General features: G+C 40.3%; 1 protein-coding gene across 5 annotated transcripts in view; it reads right to left on the bottom strand.

The window, feature by feature from the left end:
- The window catches only part of MGAT5 (alpha-1,6-mannosylglycoprotein 6-beta-N-acetylglucosaminyltransferase), a 235,612-nt gene that overhangs the window by 168,137 nt on the left and 47,003 nt on the right, over positions 1-20,472 (bottom strand). Inside the window, exon 2 of one of the 5 annotated variants that reach the window (XM_073305301.2) lies at positions 2,064-2,116. The exons of the other annotated variants lie outside the window; for them this stretch is intronic. The gene's annotated coding sequence lies outside the window, so the exon portion shown is untranslated. The remainder of the gene's footprint in view (positions 1-2,063; positions 2,117-20,472) is intronic. 5 annotated transcript variants of the gene reach the window in all.

Here is a 20,472-nt window from a genome sequence, read left to right as displayed (position 1 = left end):
TGCATTTATATGTTACACTTTCATGGTAAAGAGATTGCACTCCAGTACTTGTATGAGGTGAAATGAAAAATACTATTTTTTATCATTTTTACAGTGCAAATATTTTTAATCAAAAATAATAATATAAAGTGAGCACTGTACACTTTGTATTCTGTGTTGTAATAGAAATCAATATATTTGAAAATGTAGAAAAACATCCAAAATTGGTATTCTATTGTTTAAAGTGTGATTAATCACGATTAATTTTTTGAGTTAATCGCGTGAGTTGACTGCAATTAATCGACAGCCCTAATTTTTTTCAAAGCACTTATTTAATTCTCTACACCCCTATGAGATTGTAAAGTCTTACTGAGAATTGTAACTAAGGCAAAGAGGTTAAATAACTTGTCCAAGTCCACATAGTATGTTAGAGGCAAAGCCAGGAATAATGCTAAGCACTAGACCATAATTTACCATGTTATCCATATCCTATCATCCAATTGTTAGCTAAGCTGGTAGGGGATTGGCAGTTCTCTGGATACATGCAGGACTTAATATCTATCTAGATTTCATAGGGAGAATCAATATATACTGTACTCAATGGACACTCATGGAACATCTTTACTTGCAAATTCAGTAGAGCAGCACCACTTCAGCTATGGCCCATGCTCACCTAAATGAAAAATATGAGTTTACATTGCCTATACTAAGCATTAAGCACTGTAAATCTGTGTAGAAGCACTGGACTGCTCTCACAAGCTTAGGTAACAGCGGCAAAAGCAACAAACCAACAGAGCAAGAAAAAAGGTTGTCAGATTGGTAAAACACATTCTAACCCCTTGGCATGCAACAGAATAAATGAATTCGGCATAACATGTGGCTATCAAAGTTCAGAGCTCGACTAAGCTCTTTTTTGATTGCCCTTCTGATACCATTCGTGACAAACAATGCTCCTCCTCTTACACCTACACTGGCTCTTTTCTCGTATCATTAGATAAGGTGGAAAACAGGGGGTTTTTTGCCCTGAGAAAACCATTTCTTCTTTTTGGTCTTGATACAGACCACAGTAATGGATTAGATGAAAACGTATTTCATTCACATTTAGTCCTTTTTATGATCATCTGTATTTTGGAGGCAGACCATGCTGCAATGCCCGAGGCTTCCCCACTGGAATGTATTTGGCTGTTGCTTTAATTGCTATTGATATTGTAATTCAAAATTTGTTTCCTCAAGAGGAACTTTATTGCACAAGGCTGAAAGAGAAACCTCTGTCCATCCTACATCATCATTCCAAAAGTAAATATTAATATTTTGGTAAACATCAATATTTATATAATAACTAAGGCTGCAAGTATGTCACAGATTCTATGACTTTCAGTAACCTCAGTGACTTCTGCAGCAGCTGGTGCTGACTCAGAGGCTGCCCAAGCAGGGCAGCCCCTGAGCCAGCAGCAGCAGTTTGGGTGTGGGGGAAGAGGCTCAGGGCTAGAGAATTTTACATAGGAATTTTATCCTATCAAACATGTTTCCTTTTAATCAGACACCATATTACTTTTGAGTGGTCTCCAACTGTAACTCAGGGGGTCTCCAACTCTCATTGCCTGGACCACTTCTTCACAGTGAGCATCTTAGACCACCTCCCCTCCAGTCTACAAGCACAGTACTGCAACAAATGCAATTGTTTACATGGAAAATATCAGCAGAGTGTTTTAATACACTTTGAATGTACTATTTTGCACTTTTGTCTCCTTCACTCCTTATCTTTCTCCCATCTCTTCAGGTCCCATCCCTCTCTCTGTTTCCCTGACACTGAGTCAGGTCACCCTCTCATCTTCCCCCTGCATATGCTTTCTTGTTTCTTCTCCAATTTCTATGATTTTATCAATTCCTTCAAAAACTGTGAATTGTCTTAAATTGTTTGAGTTGTATACTGGTCTTCTCCACCTCAGATGTAAGAAGTTTAATTTCATTCCTATTTACATGGGGCTAGGGGAGCAGTTCCTTAGAAAATTAATTACATAGCTCTACATATAACACACATGCAGAGGAAATTACATATAGATATACATGGTGCTGAGTCCTACCTAGCACTCTCTTCATGTTTAGGGCAAACCTCTCCATCTCAGTTAAGGAGATCCTTCACAAAACAAAACACAAAAAAAAGGAGAGAGTTTATATATGTGTGTGTTTGCATTTAAGGCTATGGATGAATAACATGTCCAAGAAAAGCTGGAGGGTGGGGAGCCAAGATTCTGACCCACATTTTTAATATATGTAAGAACTTATAGTGCTTCACTGGCTCAATACATGACACAAACACAGGATAGCAATAAATATACAAGAAAGTTGCAGAGAAAAGACTAGCAAGAAAAAAAAGGAAAAATTAGCTCTGATGAGCTGAAAATGACTGGAAGATGGATAAATGTGTCAAGCTGAAAAAGAAATTAAAAGATCTGGCAGAAAAAAGAGAAGCACACGCCCTGAGGTCTGAGATAATAACCCAATTCAGTGGAAATCAAAAAGGAAGCAAAGAAGACATTTATTAAGCAGATAAAAAATGTTTTTAACAAAAGTTACCTGTCAGACAAGACACATTTAGACAACAGCAGGGTAAATGAAATAGTTGAATGCACAGAGCTATCCTGACCCAAAGGAAACAGATCAAAGAGGGCATCATCTAATAAATGGATTAGAGAAGCTTGCTAATTCACAGGTCTCAAATTGTAATTGTAGATAGAGAATCACCATCAAATGGGTTACTTTATAGTGGAAACCCGCAGGGATTGGTTCTTGGTCCTACGCTAGTTAACATTTTTATTGACTTGGAAGAAAACATAATATCACTGAAAGTTTACAGATGACCCAAAAACTGGGGAAGTGGTAAACAGTATACAGAGTGATTTGATTTGGATTGCTTGCTAAGCTGGACACAAGCGAACAATACACATTTTAATATAGCTAAATGTATGCCTCTAGGAACCAAAAAATGTAGTTCATACTTACAGGATGGGGGACTCTATCCTGGGAAGCAGAGACTATGAAAAAGATTTGGGAGTTGTGGTGGATAATCAACTGAACATGAGCTCCCAGAGCGATGCTGTGGCCAGAAGTGCTAATGCGATCCTTGGATGCATAAACAAGGGAATCTCACGTAGGAGTAGAGAGGTTATTTTACTTTTGTATTTGGCACCGGTACGACTGCTGTTGGAATAGAGTGTCCAGTTCTGGTATCCACAATTCAAGAACGATGTTGGTAAATTGAATAGGGTTCAGAGAACCACCACAAAAATGGTTATAGGATTAGAAAACCTGTCTTACAGTGACAGACTCAGAAGAGCTCAATCTATTTATCTTAACAAAGAGAAGATTAAGGGGTGACTTGATTACAATCTATAAGTATCTACAGGGGGAGCAAATATTTAATAATAGGCTCTTCAATCTGGCAGAGAAAGGTATAGCATCATCCAATGGCTGGACGCTGAAGCTACACAAATGTAGACTGGAAATAAAGCATAATTTAACAGTTAGGGAAATTAACCATTGGAACAATTTACCATGGAGTCATGGGAGTCTCCATCAGTGACCATTTTTAAATCAAGACTGGATGTTTTTCTAAAAGATGTGCTCTATTATTTTGGGGAAGTTCTATGGCCTGTGTTATACAGGAAATAAAATTAGATGATCATAATGGTCCCTTTTGGCCTTGGAATCTATGAATACGACATTAACAATCCTTGAAACTCCTAAGGTTGAAACAGGAGCTAAAAGAAGGGCAACTGGTGATGACTAACAGATCAGGTTCCAAAAGTACAATAGACAAGACTGTAAATACAGATAGCTAGCTTTCTGCTAAGCAGAAAACGATTTATTGGCACCCCTACATAAACACTTTTAAGCTGAATATGACATTGTCTCATCTCAAGATATTAGAAAAAGGTAGTGAAAAGGACTATTTTTCAAATCTCTATTGCCTTTGGAAGCAAAACCAACCAACAAAAACTCATTGTTAATGAGAAATGTTAGGAACATAATGTCTTTGGTACTAGAGTCAATCCTGTAAAGGTCTTTCTTAAAAAGCCAGTATGTCATTTACACATGAAACACAAATAAAGCTTGCATATTTCGGCCAGATCCTCAGCCGGCCAAAAACTATGTAGCTCTCAACCTCAATGGAGCTGATGATGATTTACACTAGCTAAAATCTATGGACTAGATCCTCATTTACACACACTGAGTATGTGTCATTCACTCTCACACACAGTGTATTGTGCAAACATTTATCTAGTCCTTAACTGAAGACCTTCTTTACAGAAACCAAGCATGATATTTCCACTAACAAAGTTGTTACTGGCACATGTTGTGTCCCTGCACATGTAGAGAGAGGGTCTAAGGGAGAAATAGGAGGCACAAGTAGAGAGGACAACAATATGTCATTTACACACAAGATTATATTATAAAAATGTTTGCTATAAGATGAATGTCAAATGTCTTTCAGCAATCTTGCTTTAAGGGATAAGTCACACGTCGATGGCACAAGATGATATCTCACAATAAGGAAACAGTTTCCTGGCAAACATGAAAAATAAGTAAAATTAACTGTAAATAATGGTTTACTGGACGCCTATATGCCAGTATTACTAACCATCAGATCAACTAATGCTAAAATGTAAAAACATCAGGACTTGGAAAAAGATGAGAATCGTTTCTGTCAATTATTAGGGTATGTCTACACAGCTGACATTAAAGTGCTGCCATGGCAGCACTTTAATACCATCTGTGTAGTCGCAGAGCCAGGAGAGAACTCTCCCAGTGCTGTAATCAAACCACCTCCGCCAGGGGAAGAGCTCCCAGCGCTGTACCACTGTCTTCACTGCCACTTTACAGCGCTGAAACTTGTATCACTCAGGGGGGTATTTTTTTCCCCACTTTTAAACTTAAAATATTGGCTTCTGCAGCTAACTCAGTAGTCTTCACCTTCATTTCCCTGTTTGTTCATAATCTGGAAAAGAAAAACAACGTTTCCTGCTTTTTCAGGTCTCAAACGATTTCTCAATTTGAAATGAATTAGTCCAAAGGAAAAAAATATTCTTTCTACATCAGCAGAAGAAGCTACTGCTGTTAAAGTGAGATTATCACATCAGCAGCTTCTGAATCCAAGTGCTTAAGTGACTTCCACCAGTTCACCAGTGGACTTTAAAACATCATCAGCAAACATATATTTCTTGAATGGTTCTTATTCCCAAACTGGGTCTCTTTTACGGCCTGCTGCCATTATAGGTTTTCCCTTCTCGTGAGAGAATGGTATGGTAGATCTCAAATCAATGAAGGCTACACTCAGAAAGACCTCAAGATTACTGCCTGCCCCTCCCTTCTCACATTTATGTCCAGACTTCTTCTCCTTGTCCAGTTCTATTCCGCCTCCAACAATCTTCTATTCATTGAACTTTCTGAAACTTTGCACTTTTAGAGAGAGGTAAGGGATTGACTCTGTATACACAAATTTGTAGAGGGACAACAGGGATGATTGAGGTCTGTTATTTCTCACAAGCATGTTATCTCTAGAGACGCAAATCCACAGTTTGAGAACTGCAAAACTAAGCATCTCTGATGGTATCTTCTAGATTGAGCACACAGAGTCCCATTGGGTAGATAGAAAGATGAACCTAAATAATCTATACAGAAGCCCCTGGAACCCCATAAAATTGGTCCCTAATCCATAAACTATTGAAACTCATTTACAAAATTTTTCTTAAACATTACATTAATATATTGTCTCATACTATAGAATTAGAATTTATAATCCCTATTCCATGATGAGATATCTTTGAGCTATACTGTATCTTAATTAAAACAATCTTTAGATAGGTTTTTTCCTCAAAAAGCACTTCATAAAAAAATCCGATTTAAATAAAAAAAATTGGATTTTTTTTTTAAATCATTGAGTTTTATTCACCCTGTGCAGAACTGAGAATGATCAAAAGATGTAACAAATAGTTTAAAATATTCTAGGACATCAGCTATCTTCAAAAGCACGTTTATACAGAGGAAGTCACCAAGGGCAAGATCTTAAATAATGATGCACATCTACAACTCAAACTGCAATTGATGGGAGGTGCAGGTGCTAAAAACTTTTGAATACCAGACCCTTATCTGCATCCATTTCCCTAACTGTAAAATGTTTACATTTCCCTCTCACCTGGGTTTTGTGAGGTACATCTTATTAATGTAAAGTACATTTATATCTGGTGTGTGAAAAATGCTATTTATGTACAACTGTTATATTGAATACTGCTTGATATTTTTAACTTACCTTTTTACTATCACCATCCTGGAAGTTTAGATGTGAAATCTGCTCACCTATTTTCACACATAGCCTCTCTCCATATGGGTAGTATTTCAAGACTGATGGGGCATTTGTTTTTTAAAACTATATTTTCAACTCCAGTGTGGCTCTTTAATGGTTCCTAATTATTATTATTTTTTAAGTGAAGGACTGCAGAACAACAATCTAACATGGCCTGCAGGAGTTCCGGAGCAGCTCAAAAATTAGTATTAGAAAACTGAAATGACGCTGCAGGTTGTTGCGTGAACAAACATCAGGGATAATAAAAAAGGCAGATCAACCAAACATTTTTGGTTGTATCAACCATACAATCTCACCAAAAGGTGTTAATGCAGAACAGTGATGATCAACTTTAGGTAATTCATTCTCAGAGCACAAGGATGAGCAGGAATATGTTGTATTCCTGAAAAATATGTTTTTCCTCTCAGAAAACCTGGTAAAATATACTGCTATTTTCACCCGACAGCAATGACAGGGAATTAATTTTTTTAATGTAATGTTGCATAACTCTGAAAGTAACAAAAATCAGGCACAGAATCTAATGCAGCTTAAGTGAATTTATTTTTAAAATAAAAGCCTGCTGTATACTGTAAGATTTTCTATTTTTCCACCACTACAATTTCTATTTAGATCAGAGGTGGGCAAACTACGGCCGACATCCAGCCTGCGGGACCGTCCTGCCTGGCCCCTGAGCTCCTGGCCAGGCAGGCTAGCCCCTGGCCCCTTCCCTGTTGTCCCCCCTCCCCCGCAGCCTCAGCGCACCACGCCGCCAGCGCTCTGGCCCACTGCTTCGTGGCTGGCTCCGGCATGGTAAGGGGTCGGGGAGCGGGTGGTCCCGGGAGTCAGTCAGGGGACAGGGGGCAGTTGGATGGGGCAGAGGTTCGGGGGAGGGGGGGGCAGTCAGGGAACGGGGTGGCTGGATAGGCATGGGAGTCCCGGGGGGCCTGTTAGGGGGCGGGGCAGTCAGGGGACAGAGAGCGGAGGGGGGAAGGGGGGACGGGTGCTGGATAGGGGTGGGAGTCCCAGGGGGCCTGTCAGGGGGCGGCGGTGTAGACAGGGGTCGGGGCAGTCAGGGGACAGGGAGAAGGGGAGGTTAGATATGGGGTGGGGTCCCAGGAGGGGGCGGTCGGGGGGGTTGAATGGGTGGGGGATTCTGAGGGGGGCAGATGGGGTGGGGGCCAGGCTGTTTGGGGAGACACAGCCTTCCCTACCCGGCCCTCCATATAGTTTTGCAACCCCGATGTGGCCCTCGGGCCAAAAAGTTTGCCCACCCCTGATTTAGAGAGTAGTTTTCCATCCACCTCCATGGAATTCCCATAGGGTGAAGGGATTCCAGAACAGCAGGTTTGGGAGGATGAAGACAGAAGTTACATGAGCCTTGGGGCAGAATCTTTGCCTCTTATGCCACTTTTAAAGCACAGCCAGAAAAAAAATGTGAGATGCAACTAAGCACAAAAGGTGGAAATCTTTCTAGATAAAAGACAGAAAACAATGCCACCAAGACTTTAATACTGAGCATGCAATTCAACCATCAGTTTTTAACTGGAGAAGAGGTAATTTAAAAGGGAAAAAACTTGCAGAAAGACAGACACTTACTGGTTACAGATCTATATGAAGGCAGCTAGATCACCTTCGTATTTGAACTGGGTTTCAGATAAGAAAGATGAAGCAAGAATCTGACTGTCCCAACTATACTGTGAAGCACTCTCCTTTTATAAGGCCACATTTTAGCTGGAAAGAATAGAATGTAACATTTAACGCACATACAGGGAGAGGGATAAAAAGGGGAAGCAGAACAAAATACCGAACAGCATCTTATATCTTAGTCCAAACTAGACAGCAAATGAGTGGAGGATAAAGCGTTGTTAATCTAAGCATACTGTAAAATTAAAGGTTTCAGAGTAGCAACCGTGTTAGTCTGTATTTGCAAAAAGAAAAGGAGTACTTGTGGCACCTTAGAGACTAACAAATTTATTTGAGCATACATAAGCTTTTGTGAGCTACATCCGATGAAATGAGCTGTAGCTCACGAAAGCTTATGTATGCTCAAATAAATTTGTTAGTCTCTAAGGTGCCACAAGTACTCCTTTTCTTTTTGTAAAGTTCAAGGCCAACTGATAGATTTGCAGGTCATGACTGAAGATGTGAGCCCTTCAACTCACAAACTAAACATGGTCAACCTTTGGATGGGAGACACAGAAAAGAAACTTCCATCAGCCAATCATGGCCAGCAGCTGCCTGTCAGACTGGGAAGGATACAGAATACTGCAATATAAAAAGGCTGCAGTAGGCTCTAGGGATTCACATCTAAACTTCAATAAAATACTTGTGGCACAGCCATGACTAGCCTGGGTCAGCTGACCTGGGCTCGCAGGACTTGGGCAGTGGGGCTAAAAATTGCAGGGTAGATGTTCGGGCTACATCTACAATGCAATTTTTAGCCCTGCAGCCTATGCCTCATGAGTTTGAGTCAGCTGATCTAAGTTCTGAGATTTGGTGCCACAGGTTTTTTACTGATGTGTAGACGTGCCCTAGGATTGTCTCAGATGTCAACTGAGCATGCTCAAAAGTGAATCTGAGTAACTTATAACTAGATTTAAATGTTTTCCGCCTAAACCTGGAAGAGGACTTACCTCTCAATAAGGAGTATTTATAAGGAAGGTTGAGGGAATTTTGTTCATTTGCTTTGGATTTATTCTTGAGCAGCGTAAGTATTTTTCCACTCTACAATAACTCAAACAGCTGAACAGAATTCTCCTACTAAAAACACCTCTGGTCTAAGGCCAAGCATCATGCCCAAAGCATTTTGTGCTATATTAGGACAGCATAACCTTGGGGCTTATAATGGAAGCCATGACATAGCTAACTGCTGGTAACTACTGCTATGACAGATACTAAGGTCCAGATTTTTAAAAGTATTTAAGATGCAGATAGGCGCATAGTGGGATTTTCAAAAGCACCTAATTCCTATTGAAGTCAGTGGTAGACACACATCTAAGCACTTTTGAAACTCACTAGGCACCTATCCACACCTAAACACCTTTAAAAATCTGGCCCTAAAGGCCTGTTATACAGAAATGCAGACCTGTGGGCAGTTAGCACCTCTGAAAATAAGCCCCTAAGATTTTGATCCTTCCAACACTTATTCATGTGAATAGTCCTAACCCTCATGCAATATAAAAGATACTTAGCACTTGTAATAATAAAAAGAGCTATGCATTTCCTTCAGGGTAAGCACTATAGTATAGTTAAAGTTAAACTACCTACTAGAAGCTTAGCGTAAGAACTACACATTCACAACTTTCTGAAACATTCCTGTCACTTGTATGTCTCCATGCTTGGTCTCAGCTCAAAGTTGAATTTTAGAAAAAAGGAAGTCTAAAGATATGCTTGATTGACATCTGTTCAACTACTTCTCCATTAAAAAAACAAAACCAAACCACTCTGTTGCTGACATATTAAGTGCTCACATTTAAGACAGTTTAATGTTACAGTTACAATTGTAATCACTCAAAGGCCAGGAAATGCAAACATTAAGGTTCTTAATGCAACCATAATTTGTCCATATTGTACATAGGGGAAAAGCATGGCTCCAGTGAAGTCAGAGTTTTGCTACTGACTTCAGTGGAACCTGGATTTACGCATGGAATATTTAAGTTGCAAGTTATATTGTTAAATATAATCTTAATATGCACTGGGCCCATACCTACCCTCAGGCATACATGCACAAGCACAGGTTAGCATTACAAATAAACTCAAAGAAGAATTTATGGGGGTGGAGTAGGGTGCGGAAAGGACCCTGTATGTGCAATGCAGGCAGGATCAAGTCATTATGTACATAAAGGTATGTCTACACCGCACATCTCTTGCAGTGGCATATAGAGTACATACACTGCATGCCCCCCAAGCACATGTACAAACAGTAGGGTAGATGATGAGGCACTGCTTAGGCAAGTAAAGACATGTCAGAACTTTAGGCTATGTACAGGCCTCTACACATCCAAGCCTCTCCCTGTTTTTTCAGGGTAGTATTCTGCTGCCTACCTGCTGCTGGAGCCTTTCACTGCCATGTGTAGGTACACACCACAGGGTGGACAGTGTGGCATTTAGCTACACATGTAGTGCCTGTACCTACACTACACTACACTACACAGTGTAGACATGGGTTAAGTTTAAATGAGTAACCCTATGTTCATGTATTTATACTGCGATATATATTGATAGACGCTATACACTGCATCTCATGCACACACATACATATGGGAAAAAGCATTCACAAATATATTTGTGAAATCTGACCCATTATTGCATTTGTTCGTATATTTGTGCTTCTTTTGGTTCATTTTTACAGAACATTCAGAGTCCAGCTTTTTTGTTGAACGTTTGTTATGACCTGCTATTCTTAGATAAATCCATACTTGTATGCAAACAAGAGTACATAAGAAAGAATATTAGCTATTCACTCTTCTGATATATTTCAGAGTAGCAGCCATGTTAGTCTGTATCCACAAAAAGAAAAGGAGTACTTGTGACGCCTTAGAGACTAACAAATTTATTTGAGCATAAGCTTTCGTGAGCTACAGCTCACTTCATTGGATGCATTCATTCATTCTGATGAAGTGAGCTGTAGCTCACAAAAGCTTATGCTCCAATAAATTTATTAGTCTCTAAGGCGCCACAAGTACTCCTTTTCTTTCTTCTGATATAGTTTGTCTTCCAGTCAGGGAACAGAACTATATCATGTGATCAATCACAGTGAATAACCATAATACCCTATTTGTGGATAACCCATAAACTATTTTTTTCTGGTAAATGATTATAGTTAATATGAATAAACCAGATTCAGGAAAATTGTGATCAGTTCACAAACCATCTGAGAATAGGAAAAAGGATTAATTATACTGAATAAATTGCCTCCTAACTTGCCTCTTCTACACAGCATTGCCCCCAAAAAATAGATAGCAAGAAAGATATGGTCCAAAGGTAGGATGGAAAAATAACTGACCTTCTGGACAGAACTCTTGTATAATCTAACTTGGCACTTGGCTACTACAAGCAACAGGCACATTAGAAATATTGAGGAGTTGGGCGGTAAGAAAGCGTGCACCAAACCTTTGGGAGTAAGTAGCTCAAACCACATTAGCTTATGGGTCAAAGAGAGTCAAACCCCCAAACCTAAAGAGTTAACAGAGTCATTGCATTGACTCTGAATCCTGCAGTCCTGTACTATGTTTAGTAAATTATATATTAGAGCCAAGTTTTTTAATCCAAGATGCTAATCAGTTGCTTTCTGCAGGCAGTATCCGTCACTATTTTTATAATACAACCAATACTGCATGGGGAGAAGTGGCCTTCCTAACATATAACAAGGCTGATAAAGACGCTGTAAGGGTTGCAGCAACCACAGACAACTGTTCCATTTTCCTGAAGCTCATTAGCATTGCACAGCTGTTGCCACACTCAGTAACAATGCCAGCCTCAGGGGATCTGACAAATACAGGTCACAGTGAAGGTAAGAAGTAAAAGATTAGAAGACAAATCCAAAAAATGATTTACCCTTTGCAGACTGCAGCAGATTTACCCACCCAGTAGGAGCAGGAGTCTGTTTCCATTCCTTGACATTCATTGGCCAAAATAGACAGCTTTCTGAGAGGAGAAGGTACATTAAAATGTCCCCAGGTCTCTATACAGTTGATTAAAGATCACAGGAACTGCTAAGCAATTTTCCTTAGAAAAGTGAAAAAAGGAAGGAAAGAAAACTTCTGACTACTTGCATCTCAGATGAGCAAATGAAGAGAATGTACAGACATCATATAGGCGTCTAGTCTCCCTTTAAGGAAAATGCATAGGTCCAAATTACTTTAATGGGCTACAACACTGCACACAAGAGGAGACAAGATCCCATGACAAACAACATGTGCTGAGAGTACTAACTGGAAATAAATTGCTTGAGTAAGCCTGCAACTACCATCACTCCTTACTTCTTCAGGAGCAGTAAGAGTAAAGAAGTTCCTGGCTCTCTGACTCATTTTATAATCCTGTTGTAGTCACTTCTCTGTGTTTCAGTTTGCTGATTTGTGAAATTAGAATAATACCATCTACCTCACAAGGATGTTAAGGTTTAACTGATTAATTTTGGTACCAGCTATCTGATTTTAAACAATAAGAAATTATTTATGTTGAAATCCAATTTAAAAAAAAATTAAAAGTATAAATGTTATCAGTTAATATAGCCATCTGGGTGTCCCAAAAGCCATAAGTCAGTCTAAGAATGAGACTTACTTTACAAAAAGCAGTCTTGATGTTTTAAGGTTTCAGAGTAACAGCCGTGTTAGTCTGTATTCGCAAAAAGAAAAGAAGTAATTGTGGCACCTTAGAGACTAACCAATTTATTTGAGCATAAGCTTTCGTGAGATATGAAGTGAGCTGTAGCTCACTTCAGCTTATGCTCAAATAAATTGGTTAGTCTCTAAGGTGCCACAAGTACTCCTTTTCTTTTTGATGTTTTAATTTTAAAATAACCAAACATATATACATTAAGGAGCACAAACTTCTGAGATTTTTGAGAATCGTCAAATTAAAAGTCTATTTTTAAAAATTCTGTGTCACTTTAAAACCCTAAGCTTATTAAAAACAAAATCTTTAAAAATCAGATCATAACTTTAAAAAAGTTATGCTCTTTCTTCATTTTCTGCTTCTCTCTCAGCTCAGATAATGAAAACAGTCATTTTCATGCACTAAAACAATCTGTCAATGTGTGCACTGAATACTAGAGGGAAATGTTTAAATCTAAACAGAATTGTTGGTATTGGGTTTTATTTAAAATTTCCTAAAGACATTTCTATATAACATTAACTTTTGTTAAAAAAAAATAAAAACTGAGGTGTCCTGGAAGACAATCCCATCACTGAAAAATTGCATGAAACTGCAAATTCTCTGCGGAATTCCACAGTTCACATTCATTTTATAAAAGATCATTAGCAGTGTCCTTCCTCACAATATTAGAGGAGAATGCATGACTAAACAAAAGCAGCATCTCTTTAGATGCATGCTATCAGTATTATGCCTCACATCTTCTACATTCATTAACAGTCATTCATATGCATGGATATGATACTGAGGCCTGGTTTACACTTAAAAATTTGATTGACCTGGCTATGTTGCTCAGAGCTATGAAAAATTGTGTGTCCTGAGCCCTGCAGTTAGGTTGACCTAAACTTCTCTTTCCCCCAGTGTAGGCACAGGTAGGTGGATGGAGAAATTCTTCCATCGACCTAATTACAGCCTCTCGAAGAGGTGGATTAACTACATTGATGGGAAAACCCTTTCCATAGATGTAGGAAGCATCTATGCTACAGTGTTACATCAGCACATATCCTCATGTGTTATGTACTTACACCAAAGTGCGTGCAGGTTCCTGAATTGTCTGGATTTTATCTTTTGAATTAAGAATGGAATAGCAGTCAAATAAGGACAATCTTTAGCTTTAGAAGAAAAAGTTCATTCACCTGGCCCAGCCGACATGAAATTTTATAAAGGTAACAAATGTTTCTCCCCAAGAATAAATTGGGAGATGTATAGAAAAAGTAGGTGTTTATATTTTTCATGTGGTGAGAGTGTCCGTAAGCAGCATTTCAGAGCCTAATTCTGAGCCATGTTTGCTCAAAACCAAGACAATTTTGAAATTGTATGTAAGAGCTGAACAGGAAACTAAGATTAACATCCAGTTTTAAAAATGCTTTAAAATATCAAAAAATAATGTGCTCAAAAACTGGGACCGGAGCCTATAGTCTTTTAATAGGCACAATTTCCATTTACTTCAATGGGAGTTTTACCAAATTCAGTATTGCCAACCCCAAGTATTTAAAAACCCGGAGTCAGGCCTGCAAATAATCATACTTGTTTAAAAATCATGAGATGTTGGAACATAATAGATATTGGGTTCTTCATTTGCATCCTGTTTTCCGAGAGCTTATGTTTCATATTTTCAAGCTTTTCTCTACCATCATGAGGGCTAGAAACTTTCTTTCATTCTTTAATTATTTTTGGTAAATAGAAGCAGAGATCCTAATGTAATCGAATAACTTCAAAAGTTGGGACTTTAAAAATATCCCATACCAATTTCGCAATACAAAAATTGCAGGAGTTAGCAACACTGCTGATTTGAGGCTCTGGAATAAAGACTAATTTTTAAGGCACTTTCTTTCGGAGAGAGAAGTAAGGGAACTTAAAAATATATGAAGGCAGGATGGGATTTCCCTGTAATTTCCCCCTTTATCTACTATAGCTGTGTGTACACTAGATTTTGCTTTTCTTGCATCTCCTGGCGGCTACTGCTCATGCAGCTCCAGATACTCTAGTGCTACTGTAGCCTGGCTGATGGCATTTTTTTCACCACTGTCTCTAACCTTGCTCAGAGAAGGTCTAGACATAGTGGTTAACAACCCAGTCAGTGGCGATGTGCTTTCCTATCTACACTAGTGCTCCCAATTACTACCGCCAGTGGAGCTGCACCATTGTTAGCAAAACGTGGGTATCACAGTTACAGGGCTAGCTGCACCCTGACCCCCAGACCTGTGAGTACATCACCTCTCAGTGTCAGGCCTCATGCTCTTACCTTTCCTGGGGTGGAATCACCTGATTTTCCCACTCTTCGACTAAGCCCTTGGCTGCACTACCCCGTATATTGACAACTGCATTTACCCACGCAGGTCCAACTGGGTTTGGCACCTGCAGATCTGCCCTTTGAGCATTTGTGACTAGTGGTGAATACAGTGCCCAGACAGCCTACTTACACCAAAGTATTGTTTAATTCTAACAGCAGGAATACAGCTTAGCATAACAAAAAAAGGATTTTAAAACAAAAAAGATTTTCATGCATCTATTTCACCTAAGCCCTAGATGCTTGTGAAATGAACTTAGAAAGGCCTAGCTTCTTCACATCCTCCAGCAGGGTCTGCCTGTGCAAGAACAGTTTCTCAGCAGCAATTGCCTAACTTCTGGACAGAGAGTCTAACTGTTTAGATTTCAGAGTAACAGCCGTGTTAGTCTGTATTCACAAAAAGAAAAGGAGTACTTGTGGCACCTTAGAGACTAACCAATTTATTGAGCTCATGCTCAAATAAATTGGTTAGTCTCTAAGGTGCCACAAGTACTCCTTTTCTTTTAACTGTTTAGAGTCCTTCTGATCTGTGGTTTCCCAGTAGCGATAAGACAGGCTGTTAATTTTGAGCCCAGAGGGTAAATCTTTATGGTTATGCAGGTCTGTCACAATGGGAGTTTAAAGGGAAGAGGTCTAGCACAAACAGGTCTTAAGTGAGGCTCTTACAATTGAAGTGGTAGAAAAGGAGTGGTAAAAAGAAAAGGAGTACTTGTGGCACCTTAAAGACTAACCAATTTATTTGAGCATAAGCTTTCGTGAGCTACAGCTCACTTCATCAGATGCCTAAAAGTGGGAAATTCAGTGAGGATGTTTTTATACACACAGATCATGAAAAAATGGGTGTTTATCACTTCAAAAGGTTTTCTCTTCCCCCCCCCCCCCACTCTCCTGCTGGTAATAGCTTATCTAAAGTGATCACTCTCCTTACAATGTGTATGACAATCAAGGTGGGCCATTTCCAGCATAAATCCAGGGTTTAACAAGAACGTCTGGGTGGGGGGGGGAACAAGGGGAAATAGGTTACCTTGGATAATGACTTAGCCACTCCCAGTCTCTATTCAAGCCTAAGTTAATTGTATCCAATTTGCAAATTAATTCCAATTCAGCAGTCTCTCGCTGGAGTCTGGATTTGAAGTTTTTCTGTTGTAATATCGCAACTTTCATGTCTGTAATCGCGTGACCAGAGAGATCGAAGTATTCTCCGACTGGTTTATGAATGTTATAATTCTTGACATCTGATTTGTGTCCATTTATTCTTTTACGTAGAGACTGTCCAGTCTGACCAATGTACATGGCAGAGGGGCATTGTTTGCACACGATGGCATATATCCCATTGGTAGATGTGCAGGTGAACGAGCTTCTGATAGTGTGGCTGATGTGATTAGGCCCTGTGATGGTGTCCCCTGAATAGATATGTGGGCACAATTGGCAACGGGCTTTGTTGCAAGGATAGGTTCCTGGGTTAGTGGTTCTGTTGTGTGGTATGTAGTTGCTGAAGAGTATTTGCTTCAGGTTGGGGGGCTGTCTATAGGCAAGGACTGGCCTGTCTCCCAAGATTTGTGAGAGTGATGGGTCGTCCTTCAGGATAGGTTGTAGATCCTTGATAATGCGTTGGAGAGGTTTTAGTTGGGGGCTGAAGGTGACGGCTAGTGGCGTTCTGTTATGTTCTTTGTTAGGCCTGTCCTGTAGTAGGTGACTTCTGGGTACTCTTCTGGCTCTGTCAATCTCTTTCTTCACTTCAGCAGGTGGGTATTGTAGTTGTAAGAACGCTTGATAGAGATCTTGTAGGTGTTTGTCTCTGTCTGAGGGGTTGGAGCAAATGCGGTTGTATCGTAGAGCTTGGCTGTAGACAACGGACTGTGTGGTGTGGTCTGGGTGAAAGCTGGAGGCATGTAGGTAGGAATAGCGGTCAGTAAATTTCCGGTATAGGGTGGTGTTTATGTGACCATCACTTATTAGCACCGTAGTGTCCAGGAAGTGGATCTCTTGTGTGGACTGGTCCAGGCTGAGGTTGATGGTGGGATGGAAATTCTTGAAATCATGGTGGAATTCCTCAAGGGCTTCTTTTCCATGGGTCCAGATGATCAATATAGCGCAAGTAGAGTAGGAGCATTAGGGGACGAGAGCTGAGGAAGCGTTGTTCTAAGTCAGCCATAAAAATGTTGGCATACTGTGGGGCCATGCGAGTACCCATAGCAGTGCCGCTGATTTGAAGGTATACATTGTCTCCAAATGTGAAATAGTTATGGGTGAGGACAAAGTCACAAAGTTCAGCCACCAGGTTTGCCATGGCATTATCAGGGATAGTGTTCCTGATGGCTTGTAGTCCATCTTTGTGTGGAATGTCCCCCCTTCCTCAGATGTTCTTGTTAAACCCTGGATTTGTGCTGGAAATGGTCCACCTTGATTATCATACACATTGTAAGGAGAGTGATCACTTTAGATAAGCTATTACCAGCAGGAGAGTGGGGTCGGGGGGGAGAGAAAACCTTTTGAAGTGATAAACACCCATTTTTTCATGATCTGTGTGTATAAAAACATCCTCACTGAATTTCCCACTTTTAGGCATCCGATGAAGTGAGCTGTAGCTCACGAAAGCTTATGCTCAAATAAATTGGTTTGTCTTTAAGGTGCCACAAGTACTCCTTTTCTTTTTGCGAATACAGACTAACAGGGCTGCTACTCTGAAACCTACAATTGAAGTATCTTTTGTGATGCTGGAAGTGCAATAACCTGCCATCAGTACTGGCTAATATGCTTGTTAGCACTGCTAATTTTTCACAAAGAAAGCCATTATAGAAATCAAATTTCCTGTTCATTTAAAATTACATGCATCTCTAGTAGTGTTTCACAATTCAAGGATATTTATGACTCAAGATTTTCAAGGACAATTCAAGGTTTTCAGAGTACTCCTATTCATTAACCCAGCAGGTGTTTGCAAGGACATGTGACAACCTCATAGCTTAAGATGAATTATATTGTTACTGAAGTACACCTACATGCTGAATGTCTCGGCAGCCTTGACTTACAGGAAACAATGAGTAGTAACTGAGGTAATATCTCATTAGACCAACTTCTGTTGGTAGAAAGTAAGCTTTTACCTTCTAACAACAGAAATTGGTCCAATACAAGATTCTACTTCACCTGCCTTGTGTCTTTCACATCCTGGGACCAACGTGTCTACAACAGCACTGCAAAGAGAGAATAAGATACTTTCAATATAAGATGGATGCCAGACACACTGTATTAAGCTATATGTGGGTCTGAAGTGTCTACGGCTACATCTTCCCTACCCGCTGGGTCTACATGATGCAGTTACAGAGCAACACTTTAATGAGCGCTGCAATTCACACCCACAGCCGCCAACTTTTGTTGGCACCAGTGGGAGCTCGTGCCCCCACCCCGCCTCCAGCTCCGCCCCAAATCCGCCCCTCCCTGCCCTTATTGGATCCCTCCCCAAATCCCCGCCTCAGCCCCGCCTCCTCCCCCAAGCGCGCTGCATTCCCCCTCGTCCCCCTCCCTCCCAGGCTTGCCACACGAAACAGCTGTTTTGCGGCGCAAGCACTAGGAGGGAGGGAGGGAAAAGCAGGACCCAGCGATGCACTCAGGGGAGGAGGCGGAGCGGAGGCAAGCTGGGGCAGGAAGGCAGGAGGGGAGAGCTCCAGCCCCGGAGCACCCATGGAGTTGGCACCTATGTTCACACCTGCATTCTCCAAACAGAGCCACATAGATAAACAATAAGATAGTTGGCAACTCCATGTCAGCAATTGAGCTTGCAACCTTAATGACCCTAGATAATAGAATTTAGGCACTGCAGACAACTCCGGAGGTACCAAACCATTGTATTGCATGGACTTGCAAAGAAAAATTACAGCAACTTCTGAGCCTAAATCAACGTGATGCTTCAAATCTCTCATCAAGACATTTCCTTGAACCACAATTAGATAAATATATGTTGTATGGACTGTTCATAGAGCAGAAGAGTAGGGAATTTTTACACTAAGAATACACTGGTATTCTTAATTCAGGCTAGAAAGGAATCCTTTGCAGCTTGCTAAAAATAAGGAGACATGTTCTTACAACAAAAGCTTCTCTGCCTACAGGGTAACCTGCTTACTCCGGCAGCAATTTCACCACACCTGGCCCTTCAGGCCCCCTCCACAATACACACCTTTGGAAAGCGTTTCCCAATGGTTTTAAACAAATGTGTTTGCATTCTGAGAAGTGAGGGAATCACGAACACTGCTCTACTCAATGGTTTTCCTTAACCAGCTTAGCTGTAGTGCCAACAGGACTCTACAAAGTTTGCTGGAGAACAACTTCAGTCATGTTTTCCAGGCAGTCCCTGAATGCACAGCATAATGACAAAAAACAAGCAAGTGCAAAGAGTCTACTTCCAACCTAGACATTAAACAGAAATTCAGGATGATCAAATATCCAAATACAGGTGTGTGTTTTATTCCATTCCATTATTCCACAATCCATTTTAAACAGAAACCTGTTCTATAACAATTTTCTTTGTCTTCCTCTTAAGCAGGTTGAGTCCTGTTTTCCTCTATGCCTTGTCGATTTAACCCTCTTAAAATGCTCCTTTAGGATGCATAGCGCTCATTTTGAAGACGTCTGTGAAACAACAGTTTACAGGGTCACTGTGTGAATGAGAAAGATTTGGCTGGTAGCTCTCAAGATTGGTGGGAGTGGAAGATTCCACGTGTGTAATAAATATGCTTAATTTATACGTGGATGCATGGAATTCAGTCAAGCTCTTTCCCCATACAATGGACTATTTCACATATCATAGCCCACAGAATTATGTCCTACTATCCATGTATCTGTACTACATAGTTCCTTTCCGCATGGACAAGACAAACCAGCTCTGCCAAACACCCACTTCTTCAACAAAAACAGAACACTGTGCATTTCTGCAGCATTCTGGCCAGCTTCGGGAAGATATGAAACTGGTTAGAAAAGAGCTACTACTCCAGTGCCTTGTGAAATACAGGGGAATTAGACACCTTACATTAATAGAAGATTAAATTAGATATCAATATTTGTATTGCAGTATTCAGAGTAATAGCCGTGTTAGTCTGTATTCGCAAAAAGAAAAGGAGTACTTGTGGCACCTTAGAGACTAACCAATTTATTTGAGCATGAGCTTTCGTGAGCTACAGCTCACTTCATCGGATGTAGCTCACGAAAGCTTATGCTCAAATAAATTGGTTAGTCTCTAAGGTGCCACAAGTCCTCCTTTTCTTTTTGTATTACAGTAGCACCTGATATTAAGGCCTTACCGTGCTTGGCACTATATGCACACAGTCAGAGAAAGTGCCTTGCCCTCCAAAGCTTACAGCCTAAACAAACAGGACAGGCAAAAAGTGGGAAAGGGAGAAGGAATGTAAGGCCACGTCTACATTGCCACTTTCAGCGCTAAAACTTCAGTCGTTCAGGGGTGTGGAAAAACACACCCCTGAGCGACAAAAGTTTTAGC

Source organism: Lepidochelys kempii, chromosome 11 (genome assembly GCF_965140285.1).
Source record: "Lepidochelys kempii isolate rLepKem1 chromosome 11, rLepKem1.hap1, whole genome shotgun sequence".
Classification (NCBI taxonomy): domain Eukaryota; kingdom Metazoa; phylum Chordata; order Testudines; family Cheloniidae; genus Lepidochelys; species Lepidochelys kempii.
The sequence above is the reverse complement of the archived record's forward strand: the minus strand, read 5'-3'. Positions and strand labels throughout refer to the sequence as shown.